The 17,148-nt window shown below is 35.4% G+C and overlaps 1 non-coding gene across 1 annotated transcript; it reads left to right on the top strand.

The window, feature by feature from the left end:
* Positions 1–10,550: 10,550 nt before the first annotated feature.
* On the top strand, positions 10,551–10,657 carry LOC121237978. The gene has a single exon (XR_005935026.1). It is a non-coding gene; the product is annotated as a small nucleolar RNA R71 (small nucleolar RNA).
* The last annotated feature ends 6,491 nt before the right edge of the window (positions 10,658–17,148 follow it).

Raw genomic sequence — 17,148 nt, 5'->3', positions numbered from 1 at the left:
GATTTGGAAGCTATATTTTACTTTTCACAGGATTCCATGACCGTGGGGGTAGATGAAATGCCTTCATCCTCAACATCGTCTAAGAAGTCTACGGCTGCTTATGGAAGAGGTAGTAGTCTGGTATATCTTCTTATGAGTGTTTTGATTAATGGTTGCAGTGCTGATTTCGAGGACGAAATCTTTTTCTAAGGAGGGGAGGATGTGATGACCCAAGTTTTGTCTAGGCTTGGCCTTTAAAATTCGTTCTAGGTTACCATAACCTTTTAGGAGCCTTAGTTACTTTGAAAGGCCTTAGAACCTTTGATGTAGTAACTTGAGCCCAATAGGAGAATGACCCTAGTTTACTTTAGAATTTCGGCCCTATTTAGAAACTTAGGTCCAGTGGTTAGGCCCATGATCCAATTCTAAGTCACTAGTGTCATGTGTCATGAGAATGTTACACTTTGAATCTATTCTTGATAGTGGGTTAAGGGGGAAAGAGAGATGTAGGAAGGCACAAGATGGGCTTGCACGCCTAGCCCATTGTTTTTTTGTCCAGAATTCGAGTTCCAAGGTAGATTTCTTGGAAAGGGAAGCACAGGGAAGTGAAATGAAGTTTTTCTAGAAGTTTTGCATACGAAACTGAAGGGAGGCATATAGGATTTCGAATTTAGCTAGCTTTTTGCCATGTTTCAAATATGCACTAAGTTTCTAGAAGAGTTTGTGAAGAGACTTTTGTATCAAGGACAAGTTTGCCCTTAGGGTTTCAGCTAGCACACTCCCAAGCATTCCATTCACTTGCCACTTGTCACCTATTGTATTTTAGACCAATGGTATATTAAAGGTCACCTAGGGAATGAGTACTTGGAAGATGAAACAACATCTTGGGAAAGAAAATGGAGAGGACAACTAGGGCTATGGCACATGCCCAATGCCACTTGTCTTCCATGCCAAGAGTCACTTGTTGGGAAAAAGGAAAAGGCATGTATGGTTTTACCAAGCTACCCTTGAAGAGATATTTACTTGTGGAAGGAAAGGAAAGGCATAAAGGGGGGAGAAGGAATTTTGGCCAAGGAGGAGGAGCCCTACACGCCACCCCCCAAAGTGTCCCTTCCCAATGCAATCCAAGTGGGGAACTCCAAGAGGCATTTCGGCAATAGGGAAAGGGAGAAGAAGAAACCTTGCCACTTGTCATCCATGCAAGGATTTTGGATGAAACCAAGGAAGTAAGTGAAGGGTCTCATATATAAAGAGAAGGGTTCACGCCTAGGGCTTTTCCCTTGCCATTTTTTGAATTTGCATGAGCTCTCACTCTCTCCACACAATTCTCCCTTGTTCAATTGAAAGTTCCCTCATTTTCTTGTATTTTCTTTCCAACCAAACAAGGAGGATCCTTGCAAAAGAAGGGATTTCGACACTACCAAGGATTAGCAAGGTAAGGCTCAGTTTCCTCTAAGTCTTGCACACACACAAGTCTTTTCTCAATCCGAAAATGAGATTCAAATCTCATTAGACTTTGAGAAAGATAGAACACACACACTTTCTACCATCTTCTTGGAAATAACCGATTAGCGAAGGGGGAGTTCATCCTCCATGCTTCAACCCTCACATGTATCTTGCTTACTTTAGGTTTTGTTTTACGTTATGAGTGAAATGAAAGGGTTTAAACCTAAAAACCATAGAAGCCAAATGGTTTAAGACCAAGTGATGCCGTAGAAATCCACACACATACTCAAGAACATGAGATAGGGTTTTAGATGCTCTTTCTAATCTAGTATGTTCGGATTTACATCTTGCTAGGATTCCTTTACATGGATTTTGTAAGTATATACTCAACTTACTCTTAGTTAATGCTTATATATACTTGTGTAAATGCTTCCATGGTTTTTGATCGCTTTGTTTGTTATCTCTTGGTTGTTTGTTTGAATATGTTAATATGATTTTGAGTAACTCTAAGGAAGGAATTATATGTTTCGGATTTGTGATGAAAATGCCATGAAATATGCCTATGAGTTTTGGTTTTCACTTGTTTGAGGTTGATGATTTATGCAATATGAAGCTTCGATTTGAACATGCTTTGAAAGTTTCAGACTTAGTCAAAAATCTATGATTTCATGTCTTATTTTACTATGTCTTGATTTCTATAATATATGCTTGAGGTTTGGAACATAGTTATGTGATGAATCTTCATGCTTTTGTGCCTATGAGTTTTGGCCTAAGCAAGCTTTCATGGTTCCATATATATGTTGTGATATCACTTATGGTTTATGTTATCATGCTATGAAATGAACATGTTATGCTACTTATTTCATGCACAGTATTTCATATGTCATATGTCAAGTATAAGTAAGCATGTTTAGGTCTCATGTCACATGCATTTGGGGAAGAAGTGTTTTTGAAAAGAATGTTTTCAAAGAAAAAGTTTAAAATTTTTCTCATGACCCCAAGTAGTGCTAGGGCGGGGGAATTTCCTAGTGGAACTCCTCTGTCTACTCTGGAGTGCTTAAGAATGGAGTGGTAAGTCCAGGGTCAACAAAGTACCATTGACGAGCCTCGAATGGATTCTTTTCTAAGGATACCGGAGCGAGGAAGTGCCTAACTCTAGTGGGTGCATAAGGCATGGCATGTAACCCAACGAAGTAAGGTCGAGTTAATATGAATATCTGTTTATGGCGTATTCATCACGGTGCACAGACTGTTGATGGTGTGGTAACTAGCAAGAACACGCGGTGCTAAGGGGAACCGTCTTGTATCCACTCTCCGAAGAAGAATACGAGCATAAGTGCTAAGGATCACTCAATGCAAATTTTGTGATATATTCTGATAAGGCAAGTTCTGAATAAGTTCACGTGAATAAGAAAAAGTAATGAAGTTTTCATGAAAAGCTAAAGTCTCTGTTACAAGCCTTTTGATAATGGTCAAGTGCATAAGTCAAGTTCTGGTAAAAGGCATAAGTCAAGTACATGTCCATGCATGCATTTCATGATATACCTTTTTTATGCTTGTGTTAATTGTGGTATGTTGTGTGATTAGTTGCTGAGATTTCTTGAAATCTCATTGTACTAGTTTTCACTACCATTCCCTAACCAGAATGGTAGAAGTTGTAACAGGTATCTCAGATACCCAAGAAACATGAACCCGGATGGTTCCTTGATACAGCTAAGCTTCTCAGGGAGATCTTGTATAGTATTAATGAGACCAAGATCGATGCTACGATCTATCAATCCTCTAAGAATCTGAAGTTTTGGTGGAATATGGACCAGTTGTCTACGTACCTAGAGCGAGCCTTTATGACCTCAGCTGACGCAAAGACAGTAGCAAATGAATTAGGTCTAATACTGCCCGAGCCTCAGCAATCCCATGGGGTCTTTTAGTATCTATCTCCCAATGTAACAATGGTTATGAAGAGTATGGGAGTTTAAATATTTTGAAAAGACAAGAAGGACAAAAAAAAAAAAGTCGACATTACTTATGGCCAACTTTTGTGGATCTATATTGTTTTTAAGGAAATCCCATGTTTTGGAAATATTAAACTATGCTTTATGATTTTGAGATATTTTGCCTTTATGACTCATGTTTACGTTTGGACAATGTTTTGGGTTATAATATTAGCATGGTGCAATGTGCTTTGCAATTGCATATCGTGTTGCTTAATTTATCTGACTTTTATTAATTTTTCGCTGCTACAGTATTGCATATTGTTAGTGGACTTAGCTGCATAGTTTATTATCCGTCATGTACGAGGGGTGTGTAGCCTTGTGTTACATGTCCCGACATCTCAGTTACTGTCCAATCCCAAGTGGGGGCTGGGGGTGCTACAAAGTATGGTATCAGAGCAATTACGTCTCTGGGTAAATCCACATGTTGTCTTAGGAATGCATGGTACATTTAACTAGGCTTGAAATCTGTAGTCATAGGCTTGGATCTTATAGCTTTAGGCTTGAATCTAGAGCACTTGTTTCCTTAAGTATTTATGTGTGAGTTTTGGAGAGAATTGAGAGCCAACATTGCTGAAAATTGGGATAAGCGTTTATTGATTTTTTTGAATTGGGCACTTCTTTTGAGAATATCATTGCATGGTTTATGGTGTGATGGCGGATATACTTGGGATATGATGAATGTCAACTTAGGATTAACATTTGAGCCTTTCAAGCCAAGCCTTTCAATTATAGACCCCAAATAGCCAACTTTGAGCCAGGAAACATATAGTTTTTTTTTTCTTATACCAACATTATCCATACCTCTCCACATTGGAGGATAACCTATACAAGGATTTTTTTCTATCATTTTTACTTTCAAGTGTGTACTAGAAGTGGAATTCTTTTCTTTGCGAAGAATAAAAACAAAGGAAAGAGCACGAGTTACTAGTTATTCATGTGAGTTAGCTTCAAAGGTAGAAATACCAAGACTGAGTAGAAATAGCAAAATACCAGGTGACAAATAATTATTCACCAAATTAAAAAAAATGAAAAAAAAAAGAGAAAAAGAAAAAAGGCATTATTCGATGATGAAAGACTAAAGAATACATCAAGTGAGAAATGTGATTTATTGAGATATTTAATAAGATTTCTTAGGTATGTACTTGGATGTTTTTTAATCATTTTCTTTCATTCCTTATTTTTTATATAGCCTAACCTAAACCACATTACAACTTTTTGTTTTGATCGTTCTGATCCCAAGTAAGTCTGTGGCAATGATGGTTGAGTTATCATTTGTTAGTGTTCCTATCATAAGATCAATACTTGCTTGTTGCTTGTTCATAATTACCTAAATCTCCATGTGATTGTGTGTACACCACTTGTCAACTCCATAGAGAGAGCCCTTACACAAAACACTATTATACCTGTGAGTTATGGAGTTTAACATTTTGTTTGAGACGTTCTTGATGTTGCATGTGTTAAGGTTAATGGTAAGATGGTTATGACTTGGAGAACACACAAACACTTTGTGAATTGCTATAGGGAGATTGATCTTGATGGGTTATTGGATTCCTTAAATTGTTTTGATATTCGAATCTCGAAAGTGTAAATTGGTGGTCTATTTTTGTGATTTTCTTGTCTCTTTCATCTTTTTTTGCATAAAAATTGTTAGGGACAAGCAATAAGCAAGTTGGGAAGTGTGATGAGTGCACAAAAATGCCCTTTAAATACCCAATTATTTGACTAGAATGCTAAAATCTGAATAGAAATTATAAGAATTAATTTGTATTCTTGCTTTTATTTACTTTGGAATACTCCTAAGCCCATTTTTATGTTTAATTTCAGAACCCATAAAAGAATCCAGTCAAATTCAAAGCAATTTTTGAATTGGAATAATTTCCAAGAGTTTTCAATGAAGCATGACTTTTGAATTGAGCAAGACTTTCAAGTAATAAGGACTCTTCATTTTCAACGTGGGTTGACTTTCAATGTGGATAGATGTGTGGACTTTCAGCAAAGTAAGGATGCTTTAACATGAGAAGATTTCAACGTTGGGATAACTTTCCAAAATATTAAATAAAGGAAAACTTCAAATAAGGTGGGTTTGAGAGTAATTTGGATCAAGAGAAAAAGAAACAAATCACAAAAAGAAATTGTAAAAAGTCCAAGTCCAAAACGCACTAAGAGACAGTTTGAACATACCTTAGTGTTTTGATCATAAATTCCTACTCACACATTCAATTGATGTGATTCTTAATGTGTTGGAAAGCTATCTTAAAAGGCTAAAATTCCGTGTCTAATAAAGATGTCCAAAGTCTGACTCCTGAAGTGCGTACACAACTGCCAATCTGAGTTCTAAAAGTTAGGTATTTTTATGCAGGAATAAGGAAAATATTAGGGTTTCTTTTATACCCTAGAGAAGCATATCATTGGGAGGGTTTTGAAAGGATGAGGCATAGTTCTGGAGAAGAGAAAAATACCATTTTACTTTTTCAGTTCTCTCATGGAGAACTAAATATTGGGTTAAGCCTAGGGTAGAAATTGATTGGTGAAAATATTTGGACTTTATTTCAATTCATAGATTAAGTTTTATGTTTAAGATTTTGAATTCTCTATTTGTTTTGGATTTTATAAGTTTGAGACAATTATATTAAATCTTGTTGTTCACATAAAAATATATGCAAGTGCACAGAATCGAAACAAGTAGTAAAGTGCGTTAAAGAAAACGGATGTCAAACCCACAGGGATTAATTATGCTATTGAGTACTAAAATTTACTAAATTAAGTTCTATTTGGAAAACCGAAATTTGAAGAATAGATTATCTAAATGAAACTAAAGAAAATAGTATTAAAATTAAGATTTTAAAAATAATAAGAATATATCTAGAGCGTTTGATTTCACCTAGCAAATTCCACACAATTTATTCATTCTTATTATAGAATTCCAATTATCCTAAATTGGTGATAAAAATTCCTTAACTATTCAATAATTTCTCCCGAACAATATCAAAAATATCTCCAACTAATAACTCCATATCTCTATGTGAATTTAACTAATTGGAGACTCATTAAGTTCTTTGGATTTTTTTTTTAAAAATCACACTAACCAAGATAAAGTATCTCTATTTTCGTTCAACTAATGGTGCCTAATCCTAGAACTTTAATCACAAATCACCTCTCGGCTCATTGCGATTCAATAGATCGAAAAATAATTAGTTAGAAAATTGTAAGCATTAAGAACAAGGAATAAATACTCAATCATGGAAATATTGAAAATACGATAACTTAGAATATAAATTGTGTGTTCAATGTTAGACTACATCAAATTTCTAAAAAATAGAATTAGTTCATAATGAAATTGACAAGAAAAATAATAAAACTAGTATTCTTCATTGGAGTCGGTTGATGAAGCATGCGGCTCTCGCCTCTGTCCTCCAGATCCGCCTCCTTAAAAAAACATAAATGATAAATTTTGGACTATCTTTACTCTAAACTATGACTCTCCTCCTCTATTCATCCCACGAGACAGGATTAAATAGATGTCAAAACTCAAATCCAAAAGCAATATAAATGCGGCTACAATCTAACTTAAAGATCTAGAAAGTAATTTCTAAAGATAAATGTTAACATAAAAGAAATTATCCCAGGAATAACATAATTATCTAAAATGGAAGATTCAGTAATAAGCGGCTTGATTTACGGAGTTCGGGAGGGTTTTGTGGTCAGTAGATTGATTGTAGAACTCAGAAGGGTCCCACAAGGTAAATGTCGTGTGTGCTGAATATAACTGGTTTCCTCCCCTACCGAGAGGAAAGACTCCCAACCGGGATGATAGAACCCTCTCACCAAGCTACCGAGCGGTAAAGCTGCTCGCCGTTTCTACTTATTGCCCACAATGTCGTTTAGGTTGGTTGCTTAAGTTAGTCGTTTAGACTAGTCTCCCAATCTAATCGCTCGGAGCCTTGCACCAACTTGCCCAAAAGGTAAAATATCTCGCTTATCAGCTAACTCTTGTCACCAATTCTGGTCGCGCCTTCTAGTCGTGCCTTTTGGTCTCAAGTCTCCTCGCCTAAATCTCCTTAGCTCTCTTCAGATCTCACTGCCTCTCATTGGTCTAGATCCGTAGTCTCTTCTTTTGTACCAAAATGCTCTCATTTTGCAATAAATCTTCTAATTCCTTCAAATCCAAGAAAATAAAGAAAAATATATAGAAATAAAATAAAATCAACAGTATTGAAGGAAAAATGACACTTTTCATAAATAAAAGAGTAATAAAAAATACATAAAAATTACATAAAAGATTGTCTAAAGTCTATAATTCAAACGAATCATTCAAGATCAATTAATTCTAAAAGTTAATTCAAAACTCAATTTCACCGCATTATCCATCCCCACATTCATGCATACCCATCATTCTCACTTTATCATTAGTTCCCCGGATAGTTTTATGCAAACAAGTAAATAAATAATGGATCTCTAATCACTTCATAAGCTTTCTTTTTAAATTACTCTCCACTAATGTAGAACAAAAACTATTACCAGGGATCAATAGGTCTTTATTAAGCTTGTAATGTAATGTAAGGCTAGTGTGAGGGCTACAAAGAAAATGTAGGATTCAAACAAAACAAGAGAACTTAAGTTTGAACACCAACAAAACAAATAGAGCATTCTCACTTCTAACATATCTTCTCAATCATTGTAAATCTCTCAACATACCTCTATTTATTATACTTTCAAGTATCTCTCTCTTTACCCCTCTATTGGGCAAGTCGGACACTTTCTTTTCTTTTCTTTTTTATGGAAGTATTCCATACCTTTTCAACTGCCTTTGTGGATGACTCTCCTCGGCCTTTTCTTGTTGGTCACACAATAGATGAGTTGACTTTTCACACCCCCAAACTTATGATTTTGATAATATGGCTTTAATTAACTTTACTCTTAGACCTTTTACTCTCTTGCCTTTCATACTCTTGTGAGTCTGTAACTTTATGTAAATTTAGTTCTCTTGAAAGGTAAGAAAATGAGTATTTAAGCTCAAATAGGGTAGGGAATATGAGGTTTACAAGAAAAAAAAAAATATAAGGCCAAAATATAATTCAATAAAGGTCAAAGGGGTGGCTAGGGATAAAGATAATAAATGGGTAAGCTTGAAAGGCTCAATCGATCCAAAAAAATGCCTCAATCATTTTCCCAGTAATATTTTGTTTATGATTTTGCCTCGAGTGTAATCAAACAAGTTCTAGTGTAAGTTGAGACCATACAAATTCAAAAAATTCACATAAAATTTCTCTAGGTGTGCAAAACGATTAATGATCATAAGAAGCATTCATTGAACATAGAAAATATCAAATTAAGTAAGATCTTGTAAAGAATTAACAACTAGACATAAGCAATGAGAATTTTTCATAAAAATTATAATCAGTTTCATTCATATTCTTATCATAGGCTTTTTACTCATCAAACCATACTGTTATTATTATTATTATTAGTTTAAATAAATAAAATAATATCCTTTCCCCCCAAATTTAAATATCACATTGTCGTAAATGAGAAAAAGGAAGAAAAACTAAAGTAAAGAATGAGAGAAGGTAAGAGATGCTCCCCTGATTTTCTTTTTTTTTTTTGGTCTTCCAATTGAATATTTTCCTTAAAGGTGCAGCTGTGTACCCCTTGGAGATCTCCCCGGCCTCTTCGTTCCTTAAATTTGATGGAAGCGGTTTGAGTTAAAGCTTGGGTGGTTCCTTAAGTGGTAGCTTTGGAAATTCAGCTCCATAAGTCTTGTCGGCCATGACCACGTCTCGGTCGCTTATTTGAAAACAAGAATATACCTCAGAAGGGAATTCCATAAATTTAAATGCGTCAAAAGTGACCTGCTCCTCACCCTCCTCCATATCAAGTATAATGAAGTCGGCCGGGAAGATGAACTTATCAACTTTCCCCGGTACATCCTCAATGAGTCATCTCGGGTATTTAATATATATGTCCGCCAACTGTAGAGAGATGGTGGTAGGCTTTGCTTCTCCAAGACCTAGTTCCCTGAAAATAGAGAGAGGCATTAGATTAATACTTGCCCCTAAGTCACATAAAACTTTATCAAAATATGAATTTCCTATAGTGCAAGGGATCGTAAAACTCCCCAGGTCTTTCAACTTAGGCGGCAGCTTCTTTTGTAAAATTGCACTGCTCTCCTCTGTCAACATTACAGTCTCATGCTCATCCACCTTCCGCTTGTTTGATAATATATTCTTGTTTTTTTTTTACTCTTTACGGAAAAGGAATTGGTGAATCATAAATTGAAGGAGAATAAGTTTCAGATATAAACTCCTTGGATTTCTTGGGTTTTGCAGCCCCTTTATTCTCCTTAGCCATTTCAGCTTGCTGGTCGATCACATCCTACTCTAGTCATATGTCCACCCACTTTTCAATGTTATGGTTTCGACATGTTCCTTCGGATTGGTCACAGTGTTGCTCGATAAAGTCCTTGTTGTCCTTTCAATAAGCATGTTTGAAAGCTGACTGATTTGTGCCTCAAGATTGCGGATTGAAGCCGAGCTGTTTTGGATCACCATATCATTCTTTTACATCACCATATCAGTCTTTTGCATGTACTACATAAATATATCCTCAAGTATCAGTTTCTTCTATTGCTATGGAAATTGTTGAGGTGGTCTAACCGACACTTGGTTATTGCTCCATGTAAAGTTAGGGTCATTTCTCCATCCGGAATTGAACGTATTTGAATAAGGATTGTTTTGACATTAGAAATTAGACACGTAATGGGCTTATTCATAACTCGGTTGGGCAAAAGGATTCCCCACTGAGCAATCTACACTTAAATGATTTCCTGCACAATGATCATAAACAACATTAGTTTGAATAGCATTAACGTTCATCTTACCTAGTTGTTTGGATAGATTTGCCAACTGGGCCGCAATTGCAAACATAGAGTCAAGCTCAACGACGTTGGTCGCCTTCTTTGGCATTGCTCTCTCAGTGGCCCACTGATTGTTGCTAGACGCCAACTCTTCTAGAAGTTCATATGCAGCTTCATGGGTCTTACTCATTAATACTCCTCCTGTGGTTGCATCAACCATAGATCGATTTGTGGGTCCCAAGCCATTGTAAAATGTCTGTACTTGAAGCCAGGCTGGGAGGTCATGATGTGGACACTTGCGCAATAAATCCTTCTATCTCTCTCATGCCTCATATAATGATTCACCCTCAAATTGGGTGAAGGTAGTGATATCATTCCTTAACTTCGTTGTCTTGGCCGGAGGGAAATATTTTGCTAAGAATTTTTGTGCCAACTCCTCCTAGGTGGTGATAATGCCAGGTGGCAAATAGTTCAACCAAACTTTTGCTTTTTTCCTAAGTGAGAAAGGAAAAAGTGTCAATTGAATTGCATCATCTGTCACTTTGTTATGTTTAAAAGTATAACGAATTTTAGAAAATTTACAATATGGACATAAGGATCCTCTTGTGATAGCCCCCCAAACTGGAAGGTTTGTTGAATCATTTGAATGATGGCCGGCTTGAGCTCGAAGTTATTGGCTTGTATAGCTGGCTGCCTTACTAGGTGTCGCCTCATTGACAGAGGGCATAGCATAGTCTCTTAAAGCCTTGTGCTCCTAGTCAGTCATATTAAATTTAGATTCAGCGACCTCTTTCTTTTTCTTTTTATTGATCTGACATAAGGTTCTTTCAATCTCGAGATCAAAAAGTGTATGCTCTAATGATTTAGATTGGGGCATACACTTTTAATTCCTTAAAAGAAAAACCAAACTGAGATCTAATTTAAACCAATTTTTTAAAATAAAATAAAATCCAAAGTAGTAAAAATCTAGCTAGTATCCATATCAATAACAAATAACTAATCCACGGCAACGGCGCTAAAAACTTATTTGCATAAAAATATCTGTAAGTACATAGAATCATAACAAGTAGTAAAATGCTTTAAAGAAAACGAATGTCGAACTCACAGGAATTAATTATGCTATTGAGTACTGAAATTTACTAAATTAATTACTATTTACAAAACCAAAATTTGAAGAATAGATTATATAAATTAAACTGAAAAGAATAGCATTAAAATTAAGATTTTAAAGATAATAAAAATATATCTAGGGCGTTTGATTTCACCTAACATATTCCACACAATTTATTCTTCCTTGTTATAGAATTCCAATTATCCCAAGGTGATAAAAATCCCTTAACTATTCAATATTTTCTCTCAAACATTTCTAAAAATATCTTCAACTAATAACTCCATATCTCTATATGAATTTAACTAATTGGAGACTCATTAAGTTCTTTGGATTTTTCTTGAAAATCACACTAATCATGGTAAAGTATCTCTACTTTCGCTCAACTAATGGTGTTTAATCCTAGAGCTAATCACAAATCACCTCTCGATCTCATTGCGATTCAATAGATTGAATAATAATTAGCTAGAAAATTGTAAGCACTAAGAACAAGGAATAAACACTTAATCATGGAAATATTGAAAATATGATAACTTAGAATATAAATTGTGTGTTCAATGCTAGACTACATCAAAACTCTAGAAAATAGAATTAGTTCATAATGAAATTGAAAAGAAAAATAATAAAAGTAGTGTTCTTCGTTGGAGTCGGTTGATAGAGCATGCAACTTTCACCTCTATCCTCAAGATCCCCTCCTTGAAAGAAACTTAAATAATAAACTCTGGACTATTTTTACTCTAAACTCAGACTCTCCTCCTCTATTCATCCCACAAGATAGGATTAAATAGATGTCAAAACTCAAATTCGAAAGCAAGGTAAATGCGGCTACAATCTAGCTTAAAGATCTGGATAATAGTTTCTAAAAATAAATGTTAACATAAAAGAAATTATCCCAAAAATAATGGAATTATCTAAAATGGAAGATTCAGTAATAAGTGGCTTGATTTACTTAGTTTGAGAGAATCTGGTGGTCAGCAGATTGATTGCGGAACTCAGAAGGGTCCCATCTGGTAGATGCCATGTGTGCTGAATATAACTGGTCTCCTCACGTACCGAGAGGAAAAACTCACGATCAGGATGATAAAACCCTCTCGCCAACCTACCAAGCGGTAAAGCTGCTCGCCTTTTCTAATTGTTGCCCATGATGTCGTTTAGGTTGTTGCTTAAGTTGATCATTTAGACTAGTCGCCCAATCTAGTCGGCCGGAGCCTTGCACCAAGTCTTCTCGCCCAGAAGGTAAAATATCTCGCTTATCGCCTAATTCTTGTCGCCAATTCTGGTCCCGAACTCTGGTTGCGCCTTCTAGTCGCAAGTCTCCTCGCCTAAATCTCCTCGGCTCTCTTCAGATCTCGCTGTCTCTCATTAGTCTGGATCCGTAGTCTCTTCTTTTGTACCAAAATACTCTTCTTTTGAACTAAATCTTCTTATTCCTTCAAATCTAAGAAATTAAAAAAATATATATAGAAATGGAATAAAATAAATAGTATTGAAGAAAAAATGACACTTTTTATAAATAAAACAATAATAAAAATTACATAAAAATTGCACTTATCACTTGCTATGGTTTGATTTGGTTGAGCTATAGGATTATAAATATATGATTGTGACTTAAATAGTTGTTTTTCATGTCATTGATATAATCTTTTGCTACACTATTATTTGTGAACATAGTGTCGTCTTTAGATCTGATATTCATTATTATATATGAAAAATGTGGTTTGTAAATGGGGAATAGATTCTATAATTAAATTTGATAAAATAGATGAATACAATGTCGTATCTTCTAATTAGAAATTTGATGCTACAATTCTTAATTGTGTATATAGTTTGGATTGAACAAGTCAGAGTATTGGATCGGGTTGATGGAAGCCTGAAGCTTTACATACCTTTTTATCCATACCCTAATCTCATTTTAATTGCGTGTTTTAAGTAGAATTCTCATATTCTTGTCATATTGTCATTTAATATTTTCCCTTAAACTTGCATCTTGCAGTGTTTTTTGACTCCCTATGAATCGACATCTTGAACTATACTATACCACCGCATAATAGTTTGGTCGTAATCAATATCTGGATTCATGGAGTTCATTGCGCAACATCATCATATTAGAGACAGAGGCACTCATTCTCAACTACAAGGGTTAGGTGCCCATAGTGCAATGCAATTATGACAATCTAGCTATAAGCATACATCATTTAGCCAGCCTCCCCTCTTATTTATCATCACTATTGCAGATGATATTATTGCCATACTTGTATCATCCTGTGGTTATATATGCAATACGCATCAAGGATTTTGCGGGCACTCTAATGACCTTGATGACAAGGGTTCTCACAAAAAAAAAAAAAATGGCAGATCAACTTCTCTTGACTGTTGATAGCAAAGCGAGCTTACCAAGCATTTATGGAATATGCATGGCCACTCATAATTTATAAGTTAGAATGTGGAAAGACTTGTTGTTAACTGTAGTAATCGTAAAAATATGGTCATATTAAGGAAGTTCTATTATTTAAGATTTCCTTTTTATTGTTTTAATGGACATTAATTTATCCATCCTAAGACTACTATTGAAAATCTTTCATTGGCGTAGTTTATGATGAGTAATTTAAAAATTCTAATTTAAATAGAAGGAAATTACTTTTGTCAATCCTTTTAAATAAAAGCATAAAACTCCTCTTATATACAATTCAGAGTACGAAAAAAGGGTGCACATATTTCCTTCTTAAAAGCAAGAGAAGGCTTTCAATCATTTGCAAGCTCTATATTTCAGTGTTATGGACACTTGCTTTTTCTATGTTTGAATCATATGGTCATAATAGTATTGAACTTAATGCGTGCATTTACTAAACCAACTTATTCTTCAAAACTGACTTTGAAACAAGGTGCTCACAGACAGCCTAGCAAGATATGATGGCAGACCAAGTATAACATACAAGCTTTTTCGAAGTACCTTTCTGTCTGCATACAAAACCAACTAGTATAATAGCATTCTTCAAGAATGACTTTGAAACTTACAAGACCAACTTCGAGTATAATATAATACAAAACCAACTAGTATAATACCAACTTAGCATAGAGTATAATATAATAGCATTCAATAGCAGACCAAGTACATTTTTGTCCTAATATAAAGAAATGTGAACTAACCAAAAAAAAACCCTCCACTCGGGTTGCTGTCATGAGGAAAAATCAGATCAGAAATTCCCAAAGCATCCCATTCTTAAGAGCTACCCAAAGCGACCCAAAGTCCAACCACCACTTCAGTCCATTAATCCTAAGTTACACATGCTTAGAAGCAGCCCAAAGCAACCACACGCTAATGAAAGGGAGAAAACAAGGATACTAGAAACTAACATTGACTGAATTTGACAAGAGACTTTTGTGAAACTTGAAATATTGAAAAGCTGAACACTATCAAAGTCAAGTGACCAAGCTAAAACACTTCAATGGCCAACAAAGCAACAACCTTCCTTACCAAAGCGGCACTTAATATAGCCAGCTTAACAAATTAGTACTTAATATATCCATGGGGAAAAATCACACACAAGTATAACCACGCATAAAACCAATACAAAATCTGAACTCAATCTGGAAAAATCTGAAATCAAAACATCTTGTAAATTAAATCCAACCCACCAGTCCACAAAAGTTCCAACAAACTAAACAAACAGCTTACTCAAGTTTCTACTACCAATGTGACCCACAATGCAAAAAGTTACAACCAGCCTACAAGATCCTTAACCTTTCCAGCATGCTATTGTTGAAATCAAATCACAATTCCAAAATAATATCATCCATTTCAAAAAAAGGAAAAAACAGATCTAATAGTTGCTGCCCAGCCACTAAAATCTGAAAATCTAAAATCAGCTCAACAGTTACACACCTCCATGAGGTGTGGATGGAGATTTCTCAGATGTACCTTCGGAATTATTCAAAGATGCCTCATAAATTTTCCTCTGAATATTAAGGAAGTAGTATTGTTGCATGGCATTCATGCCAGCAAGATCCTTTCTCATCATTGCCGCCTCAAACTTTTTCTCCTCAAGTTCCAGTTGTGCACCTCCATCACGATTTGCCTTCATCACCCATGCTCTCCTCTCTACCATGCACAACCGTCTATCCTCGGCCATCCCAGCTAATGCCATGTTGAACTTAGCATCACATGATTCCCAAGACTTCCACTTCCTCAAGTTTTCTTTCTTAGCTTTTTTGCCTGGAGGTCTCTCAATAAGAATCCCCACGTTCTCCTCCATAGTGTCGTTGACAACTTCACTTTACTATTCATTGGCTGGACGTTTATCATGTGACCTTCTCCTCGTATTCAGTGAAACCATGTGTTGCTACCATTTGGGTTAGTGTCTCAAAAGACACCAACAATGCTCCATTGTGAAGTTTGCCTTCTCAATCTGAAAAGGTGAAGCAATATTGTAAAAAAATAAATCTTACATACATAATTGCAATATTGAAAGAAAATGGTACATACCTAGTCTTGCTCAGTCGCACCACTCGAGTGCAATGATTCTACCTGCACTAAAAATGCACAAAACGTATTTGTGCATTTCTGGATCATGGACCAGCAATTGATCAATGACCCGACATAATGGTTCACAATGTTTGGTTTTTTATACTTGATAAAAATTTGAAATTTTGTCCCACATCTGAGTGGATTTTTTATCAGTACCCCGTATAACATCAATGCTAATGTTGAGCCAAGTGGAGACAAGGAGGTTACCCTCCTCTACAGTGAAAGATGTACCTCTTTGAACTTTTTTTGCTGGAGGCCTCTTTTCACCGCCAAGGGGGGTTGCTTGGACCACAATATTAGCATGTTGCGTATACGTTGGAGAGCTATTACAACCTTCTCTTCTACTTTGTAAGAAAGCGGTGAAGAATGGGTCCTGATCGAATGGAGTCTATCCTTTAAAAAGTCGTAATTTATAAGGAGTCAGTCAAAAAAAATAACAATTGTCTAGTTATGTATAAAAATATCCACCCTCCAGCCATGAGGAGTAGATTATAGCAATTGGAGGTACGGGTTGTAGATTTCCAAAATGCAAACATTGATATGTGGTGTGAAGGATGTATTAATATAAAAGCTAAAATACTTATGAATGTATTAAACTCTAGTCTGCAATTAGAATTCAAAATACAAACGTGACCTATTTCCTGTTAGTTGACATCAAAACTGGGAAGATGTAAGGCCTAAAGCAAAAATTTATGTTTGTCACATACCAATCAAATCATGGAATATTTTTTGTGTATATGCTAACAATTAATTATGATAAGTTGTTGGTCCTAAAAAAAATCTACAAGTTCTTTGACTAGAAGTAATCATCTACAGCGGAGCAAGAGAAAGACAGGTAATGCCAGTTCAATTATCTATGCCTATTAAGACAAGAAACCTGCCACAATAGAGTGCAGTTGGGTTGGATTTGGATAATGATGAAATAATTTTAGATGCATAAATTCAATCCCATCTAATTGAAACAGCATAAAGAGAAAAGGGTTAGTCAATCAATTGCTCAGTTTTAGTCAATGAAAAATTTTAATAATGGTTGTTGGCAATGAAGTTCAACAATGGTTTTGAGTAAGTATTGGATATTGTCTTGTTGGTCAGCAACAACATTAGTGACACCATCATATTATTGGGCATACGATAATCTTGTTCTGTCATCCATATTATCACTCGGGAGATAAAAAGATAAAAGAGTACCCCCATCATCTTCTCTACTTTCCCTCTAAAGCTCCATTTAAAGGGAGGAACTGCA

Source organism: Juglans microcarpa x Juglans regia, chromosome 6S, assembly GCF_004785595.1.
Source record: "Juglans microcarpa x Juglans regia isolate MS1-56 chromosome 6S, Jm3101_v1.0, whole genome shotgun sequence".
NCBI lineage: Eukaryota > Viridiplantae > Streptophyta > Magnoliopsida > Fagales > Juglandaceae > Juglans > Juglans microcarpa x Juglans regia.
The sequence above is the reverse complement of the archived record's forward strand: the minus strand, read 5'-3'. Positions and strand labels throughout refer to the sequence as shown.